Raw genomic sequence first — 9,686 nt, 5'->3', positions numbered from 1 at the left:
GTAGCAGGTTGGGATAATTTACGCAGCAGGTTAGGAATATTAACGTAGTAGGTTAGGGTAATTAGGTTAAGGTTAGGAAAGGGTTTAGGCCCTAAAAATCTACTTTTGACGTTAAATTTGACAAAAGCTGGATCCCTTCTAGACTTCAGTGCTCCGACCGGGGAAATAGTTTTAAATGAATAGTTTTGAATGGTTACCCAACTCGGAATTCCAAGTGGGAAACTCTGGCATCTTTCTAGAACTCTGACTTTAGAGTTGAAGATCATAGTTAGACCTCGTTTTTTTTCTGAGTTCCCAGTTGTCTTGGAAACACCACTGCCATAGAAATCCGACATTTACAAAATTACACTGATTGGCCAGATGGTGGCGCTATAATAAACGATTGAAAATGCTAACTCTGAAAGGTCACTCCACTCAGCCATTTTGACCTAAAGTCATGAAATTCGGTACATATACTACCGTTCAAAAGTTTGGGTTCACTTAGAAATGTCCTTATTTTTGATAAGCACATTTTTTGTCCATTAAAATAGCATACAATTTACCAGAAGTACAGTGTAGACATTGTTAATGTTGTAAATGACTATTGTAGCTGGAAACGGCAGATTTTTCATGTAATATCTACATAGGCTTACAGAGGCCCATTATCAGCAACTACTGAAGCACATTCTTGTACGCTTTCATTCTATCACAACAATTTATTTTAAATACAAATTTTACATTTTGGGGATTGTGAAAAATTCTTTATGAATGAAATACAATTATTAAGTAATGAGTCATTCGTTCATGTCCTTAAAAGTAGAGTGACCTTCAAATGTAATATTCTACACTTCTTCTCTGTCTAACAATGTTTTGACTCATCCCAAATGTAGACCATTATTGTATGGCAAAACAGCATGATGTGTTTGTACTGTCACCAAAAGATAGCTGCAGTGTGTCAGTGAATATCTATTGATGAGATCTGTGTTAATACCACTTAAGACAGTGTGCACATCAAGTTCAATCGAAGCTTTAGTCTGATTTTGGGTTCATTAAATAAATTCAAACAAATCAACACTGTCTTATGAAATCTTATTTTGTGAAATAATACATATTTACACAATATGGCTTAGTTTCAATGTGCTATTTAAAAATGTATATATTCTTGTACATTCTCTGACACGGTGTACTGTATGTTCTGAAATTCAGGCAATAGAAATTAATGATGTGTATTGTATTCTATCTTGTGTGTGGAATGGTAGAGAAGACAAATTAGGATGACACTGAAAATAACCCAAGGATTACATTTTTTTAAATGACCCAACTGCTGGGTCAATCCCTCAACCCAATGTGTTGGGTTTATGTCACAGCCCATCACACTGGGTTGTTTTACCCCAACACTAAAGTATAATTTACCCAGCAGTTGGGTCAAGCGCTCAACCCAAGGCGCTGGGTTAGAAGCACAATCCAAAGCCACTGGGTTGAATTAACCCAATGTTGTGTTTGGACAAAATTGACCCAGAACCGGGTCGTCGGAATTGGGTTATTTTTAACCAAGACTTTTTTAGAGTGACAATAATTAATTTTGGAAAAATGATATGACTTGCCATTTTAGGCATAACTCAATTTCTACCTTTTTAAGATGCCAAAATATGAATTGTTTTCAGTACGCTAATTTTGTTTTGTTTACTGATTGTTTCAACAAGCTTTGGACGAAGGACTTCCACCATCTCCATAGTTCTGAACTGGGTTTTATTTAGTTTTTGTTGTTTTAATTATTACAATTTTGTTAATTATCTTTTAAACCTTCATTGGTTAATCTATTACAACATTATTATTTGGCTCATGTAAATAATTCGGTAAACATCATAAGGCCATCATCCCCATAGTATTTACATTTCTCTCATGTAAATGTTGTAGCTACATAAAAAAGATTAAACCATTAATTCCAATTTTTGCTATTTTCTTCATTACCATGCTGATGATTTCAAGTTGCATTGGATTTATTTGTATCTGTTAAAGACATTGGTTGTTTAGTATATTTACTACATTTAGTATGTTTAGTTTTTTTTCTCTGTGAAGTAAGTTCATTTAAAGTTATGGGATTTGGTTTATGTAGATACATTTCAATTTCAATGTTGAGTTTGCAGCAAACAGAATGTTCGCCACAAGTTTCCCAGAATTGTTTCCCAGAAGTTCACAAGTTGCCGCAAGTTTCCCGCAACAGTTTGCCACAAAACTAATTTGTAAATTTGCTTTTCCCACAGAGGAAAACCCAGCCATGAGCTGCCCAGTGACACGAGCCTACCACAAGCTAAATGCCTTTTATGCTCGCTTTGAGGCAAGCAACACTGAAGCATGCATGAGAGCGCCAGCTATTCCGGACGACTGTGTGATCACGCTCTCCGTAGCCGATGTGAGTAAGACCTTTAAACAGGTCAACATTCACAAGGCCGCTGGGCCAGACAGATTACCAGGACGTGTACTCCGAGCATGCACGGATCAACTGGCAAGTGTCTTCACTGACATTTTCAACCTCTCCCTGACAAAGTCTGTAATACCTATATATTTCAAGCAGACTACCAAAGTCCCTGTGCCCAAGAAAGCGAAGGTAACCTGCCTAAATGACTAAGCAGAGCACTCACGTCGGCAGCCATGAAAAGCTTTGAAAGGCTGGTCATGACTCACATCAACACCATCATCCCGGAAACTGGACCCTCTCCAATTTGCATACCGCCCCAACAGATCCACAGATGATGCAATCTCTATTGCACTCCACACTGCCCTTTCCCACCTGGACAAAAGGAACACCTATGTGAGAATTCTATTCATTGACTACAGCTCAGCGTTCAACACCATAGTGCCCTCAAAAAGCTCATCACTAAGCTAAGGATCCTGGGACTAAACACCCCCCTCTGCAACTGGATCCTGGACTTCCTGACGGGTCGCCTCCAAGTGGTAAGGGTAGGCAACAACACATCTGCCACGCTGATCCTCAACACTGGGGCCCCTCAGGGGTGCGTGCTTAGTCCCCTCCTGTACTCCGTGTTCACCCATGACTGCGTGGCCAAGCACGACTCCAACACTATCATTAAGTTTGCTGACAACATAACAGTGGTAGGCCTGATCACCGACAACGATGAGACGGCCTATAGGAGGAAGTCAAAGACGTGGCCGTGTGGTGCCAGGACAACAACCTCTCACTCAACGTGAGCAAGACAAAGGAGAGGATCGTGGACTACAGGAAAAGGAGGGCTGAACCGGTTGCATCCCTCTGTAACTAGATCCAAAAGGCTCCTTAACAGCTTCTACCCCCAAGCCATAAGACAGATAATCAAATGTCCAGCAGAGCGCTTTCCACGGGCCCACTCCTTTCCACGGGCCCACTCCTTTCCACAGGCACACTCCTTTCCACGGGCCCACTCCTTTCCACGGGCCCACTCCTTTCCACGGGCCCACTCCTTTCCACGGGCCCACTTCTTTCCACGGGCCCACTCCTTTCCACGGGCCCACTCCTTTCGACACCCCCACTCCTTTCCACGGGCCCACTCCTTTCCACGGGCCCACTCCTTTCCACGGGCCCACTCCTTTCCACGGGCCCACTCCTTTCCACGGGCCCACTCCTTTCCACAGGTCCACTCCTTTCCACAGGCCCACTCCTTTCCACAAGCCCACTCCTTTCCACAGGCCCACTCCTTTCCACAAGCCCACTCCTTTCCACAGGCCCACTCCTTTCCACGGGCCCACTCCTTTCCACGGGCCCACTCCTTTCCACAGGCCCACTCCTTTCGACACCCCCACTCCTTTCCACAAGCCCACTCCTTTCCACGGGCCCACTCCTTTCCACGGGCCCACTCCTTTCCACAGGCCCACTCCTTTCCACAGGCCCACTCCTTTCCACAGGCCCACTACTTACGACACCCCCACTCATTTCCACAGGCCCACTACTTTCGACACCCCCACTCCTTTCCACAGGCCCACTCCTTTCCACAGGCCCACTCCTTTCCACAGGCCCACTACTTTCGACACCCCCACTCCTTTCCACGGGCCCACTCCTTTCCACAGGCCCACTCCTTTCCACAGGCCCACTACTTTCGACACCCCCACTCCTTTCCACGGGCCCACTCCTTTCCACAGGCCCACTCCTTTCCACGGGCCCACTCCTTTCCACGGGCCCACTCCTTTCGACACCCCCACTCCTTTCCACAGGCCCACTCCTTTCCACAGGCCCACTCCTTTCCACAGGCCCACTACTTTCGACACCCCCACTCCTTTCCACGGGCCCACTCCTTTCCACAGGCCCACTCCTTTCCACAGGCCCACTCCTGTACTACCTGGCCTGATGACTCCTTGCTGTCCCCAGTCCACCTGGCCGTGATGCTGCTCCAGTTTCAACTGTTCTGCCTGCGGCTATGGAACCCTGACCTGTTCACCGGACGTGCTACCTGTCCCAGACCTGCTGTTTTCAACTCTCTAGAGACAGCAGGAGCAGTAGAGTTACTCTGAATGATCGGCTATGAAAAGCCAACTGACATTTACTCCTGAGGCGCAGACCTGTTGCACCGTCAACAACCACTGTGATTATTATTATTTGACCCTGTTGGTCATCTATGAACATTTGAACATCTTGGCCATGTTCTGTTATAATCTCCACCTGGCACAGCCGGAAGAGGACTGGCCACCCCTCATAGCCTGGTTCCTCTCTAGGTTTCTTCCTAGGTTCTGGCCTTTCTAGGGAGTTTTTCCTAGCCACCGTGCTTCTACACCTGGTTTTAGGCTGAGTTTCTGTACAGCACTTTGTGACATCAGCTGATGTAAGAAGGGCTTTATAAATACATTTGATTGATTGATTGAATCGTGGTTTCATCAGACCAGGGAATCTTGTTTCTCATGGTCTGAGAGTCCTTTAAGTGCCTTTTGGCAAACTCCAAGTTTTCAGTTCTTTATTTGTATTAAATTTGCAAAAATGTCTAAAAAAACAGATTTTTGCTTTGTCATTATGAGGAAAAAAACACAATTTAATCAATTTTAGAATAAAGCTGTAACGTAACAAAATGTGGGAAAAAGTCAAGGTGTCTGAATACTTTCTGAATGCACTGTATAGATGAACTGTGGAAGAGCAATCAGATCACATGCCTCTAGAGAGCATCATGACAAAGCCTCTCCTCAGGGCACCAAAAAGACTACAACGCATGATCATGAGACTCCAAAACTACAAGGTCAGTCTCCTAAACGTTCCTGGAAAACATGTGATGCTGGCCGACAACCCAAGTGGAATCAATCAATATGATACACTACCTCCCTGTGTCACGCGAGAGACTAAAGGCCATCCAGAGAGATCCTGCAGGGGTGGCCTGATGTGTAAAAACAACCCTTGAATGTAGCCATGTATTTTCACAACAGAGATGAGCTGCGTGTGCAAAAGGAGTTATCTTCAGAGGTGAGCGAGTCGTTGTGCCAGCTGCCCTCGGGTCAGAGATAAAGAGAATCCATTCCTCACACATAAAAATCAAGTGATTTTTTAAATTTTAATTTCACCTTTATTTAACCAGGTAGGCTAGTTGAGAACAAGTTCTCATTTGCAACTGCGACCTGGCCAAGATAAAGCAAAGCAGTGTGACACATACAACAACACAGAGTTACACATGGAATAAACAAAACATACAGTCAATAATACAGTAGAAAAAGTCTATATACAGCAGATGAGGTAGGATAAGAGAGTTAAGGCAATAAATAGGCCATGGTGGCGAAGTAATTACAATATAGCAATTAAACACTGGAATGGTAGGATGTGCAGAAGATGAATGTGCAAGTTGAGATACTGGGGTGCAAAGGAGCAAGATAAATAAATAAATAGAGTATGGGGATGAGGTAGATTGGATGGGCTATTTACAGATGAGCTATGTACAGGTGCAGTGATCTGTGAGCTGCTCTGACAGCTGGTGCTTAAAGCTAGTGAGGGAGGTAAGAGTCTCCAGCTTCAGAGATTTTTGCAGTTCGTTCCAGTCACTGGCAGCAGAGAACTGGAAGGAGAGGCGGCCAAAGGAAGAATAGGTTTTGGGGGTGACCAGTGAGATATACCTGCTGGAGCGCGTGCTACGGGTGGGTGCTGCTATGGTGACCAGTGAGCTGAGATAAGGCGGGGCTTTACCTAGCAGAGACTTGTAGATGACCTGGAGCCAGTGGGTTTGGCGACGAGTATGAAGCGAGGGCCAGCCAACGAGAGCATACAGATCACAGTGGTGGGTAGTATATGGGGCTTTGGTGACAAAACGGATGGCACTGTGATAGACTGCATCCAATTTGCTGAGTAGAGTGTTGCAGGCTATTTTGTAAATGACATCGCTGAAGTCGAGGATCGGTAGGATAGTCAGTTTTACGAGGGTATGTTTGGCAGCATGAGTGAAGGATGCTTTGTTGCGAAATAGGAAGCCGATTCTAGATTTATTTTTGGATTGGAGATGCTTAATGTGAGTCTGGAAGGAGAGTTTACAGTCTAACCAGACACCTAGGTATTTGTAGTTGTCCACATATTCTAAGTCAGAACCGTCCAGAGTAGTGATGCTGGACGGGCGGGCAGGTGCGGGCAGCGATCGGTTGAAGAGCATGCATTTAGTTTTACTTGTATTTAAGAGCAGTTGGAGGCCACGGAAGGAGTGTTCTATGGCATTGAAGCTCGTCTGGAGGTTTGTTAACACAGTGTCCAAAGAAGGGCCAGATGTATACAGAATGGTGTCGTCTGCGTAGAGGTGGATCAAAGAATCACCAGCAGCGAGAGCGACATCATTGGTGTATACAGAGAAGAGAGTCGGCCCGAGAATTGAACCCTGTGGCACCCCCATAGAGACTGCCAGAGGTCCGGACAACAGGCCCTCCGATTTTTTCCCACTGCCGGCCACTGGGCTTCCTCTCACTACCATATTTGGTAGTTACCTGGTTGTTGTCCTAGGTTACCTAGTTAAAATACCATATTTGGTAGTGAGAAGAAACGCCAAGCGGACGCTTCACATTTATACATCTGGTGAAATATCTGGCTCATTGTTGGCTAGGATGTTCAGAGTCGGGCACCGGTTAAAGGTGTTATTTCTGGCGTCTCGTTGGACATAGAGGCTGTGTGGTTAAAGGTGTCATCTCTGGCGTCTCATTGGACATAGAGGCTGTGTGGTTAAAGGTGTTATCTCTGGCGTCTCGTTGGACATAGAGGCTGTGTGGTTTAAGATGTTATCTCTGGCGTCTCGTTGGACATAGAGGCTGTGTGGTTAAAGGTGTCATCTCTGGCGTCTCGTTGGACATAGAGGCTGTGTGGTTAAAGGTGTTATCTCTGGCGTCTCGTTGGACATAGAGGCTGTGTGGTTTAAGATGTTATCTCTGGCGTCTCGTTGGACATAGAGGCTGTGTGGTTAAAGGTGTTATCTCTGGCGTCTCATTGGACATAGAGGCTGTGTGGTTTAAGGATAACATGCCAGTAGTGGTAGACGCATGTCGCTTGACCCGAATGATAGATGGAAAGAAGGTGGATAGCCTATCGTTTTACTGTGGTTCGAGGAAGTGATTCTCCTGACTCAGGTAAAACTTGGGTATGTGAGATATGAGGTGAGACCGTATTGTACAGAAGCCGCTGCAGTGTTACAACTGTAAAACGTTTGGACACGTGGCAAGTGTTTGTTGAAGGAATACATATGTAGCAGTTGAAGAGTCAGATGAAGCAGGTTGTTGTAATTGTGATGGGAATCACGTTCCCGAGTTACAGGAGTACCCTGTACGGATGAAGGATGTCGCAGTAGCTAGGATCAGGGCCATCCAGCAGGTTTCCTATGTGGAGGCAGTGAAAATAGCTGAAGGAGTGAGTGGAGATGGTAGCAGTAGTGGTGCATGGGTAAAATCACCGGGGAAGCCAATCCAGGGGGAAAAAAGCCATAATACAACCTATTCATTGTAATAATTGTGTTGATTGGCTCTATAACCTGTTAGTTCATTTGCCTTGTCACCGTGATATGTATATATATATATATATGTATTGTGAATGTTGACCCGTTTAAAGGTCTTACTCACATCGGCTGCAGAGAGCGTGATCACACTGTCGTCCGGAACAGCTGATGCTCTCATGCATGTTTCAGTGTTACTTGCCTCAAAGTGAGCATAGAAGTTATTTAGCTTGTCTGGTAGGCCCGTGTCACTGGGCAGCTCTCGGCTGTGCTTCCCTTTGTAGTCTGTAATAGTTTGCAAGCCCTGCCACATCCGACGAGCGTCGGAGCTGGTGTAGTATGATTCGATCTTAGGCCTGTATTGACGCTTTGCCTGTTTGATGGTTCGTCGCAGAGCATAGCGGGATTTTTTATAAGCTTCCGGGTTAGAATCCCGCTCCTTGTAAGCGGCAGCTCTACCCTTTAGCTCAGTGCGAATGTTGCCTGTAATCCATGGCTTCTGGTTGGGGTATGTACGTACAGTCACTGTGCGGACGACGTCCTCGTTGCACTTATTGATAAAGCCAGTGACTGATGCGGTGTACTCCTCAGTGCCATCGGAAGAATCCCGGAACATATTCCATAGTCTGTGCTAGCAAAACAGTCCTGTAGCTTAGCATCTGCTTTATCAGACCACTTTTTTTATAGACCGAGTCACTGGTGCTTCCTGTTTTAATTTTAGCTTGTAAGCAGGAATCAGGAGGATATAATTATGGTCAGATTTGCCAAATGGAGGGCGAGGGAGAGCTTTCTACGCGTATCTGTGTGTGGAGTAAAGGTGGTCTAGAATTTGTTTTCCCTCTAGTTGCACATTTAACATGCTGATAGAAATTAGGTAAAACTGATTTCAGTTTCCCTGCATTAAAGTCCCCGGCCACTAGGAGCGCCGCCTCTGGATGAGCGTTTTCCTGTTTGCTTATGACGGAATACAGCTCATTGAGTGTGGTTTTAGTGCCAGCATCGGTCTGTGTTGGTATGTAGACAGCTACGAAAAATAGAGATGAAAACTCTCTAGGTAGATAGTGTGGTCTACAGCTTATCATGAGATACTCTACGTCAGGCGAGCAAAACCTTGAGACTTTCTTAGATATCGTGCACCAACTGTTGTTTACCACTATGCATAGGCCCCCACCCCATGCCTTACCAGAGGCTGCTGTTCTGTCCTGTTGATACAGTGTATAACCCGCCAGTTGTATGTTCTTAATGTCGTTGTTCAGCCACGACTCGGTGAAACATCAGATATTTGTTTTTTGGTTGGTTTTTTTACCCTTTTTTTCTCTTCAATTTCGTGATATCCAATTGGTAGTAGTTACAGTCTTGTCTCATCGCTGCAACTCCCATACGGACTCGGGAGAGGCGAAGGTCGAGAGCCATGCGTCCTCCGAAACACAACCCAACCAAGCCGCACTGCTTCTTGACACAATGCAGATATTACACATTATAATGATATTATTATTTTTAATGTCCTGTTGGTAGGATATACGTGCTTTCAGTTCGTCCCATTTATTTTCCAGCGATTGAACGTTAGCTAGCAGAACGGAAGGCAAGGGCAGATTAGCCACTCGTCACCTGATCCTCACAAGTTACCCTGATATCTTTCCGCGAAACCTCTGTTTCCTTTTCCAGCGAATCACAGGAATCTGGGCCTGGTCGGGTGTCTGTAGTACTATATCCCTCCCGTCCGACTCATTGAAGAAGAACTCTTTGTCCATTTTGAGGTGAGTAATCGCTGTTCTGATGTCCAGA

Source organism: Salvelinus alpinus, chromosome 12, assembly GCF_045679555.1.
Source record: "Salvelinus alpinus chromosome 12, SLU_Salpinus.1, whole genome shotgun sequence".
NCBI lineage: Eukaryota > Metazoa > Chordata > Actinopteri > Salmoniformes > Salmonidae > Salvelinus > Salvelinus alpinus.
Note: the sequence above shows the minus strand (reverse complement) of the source record.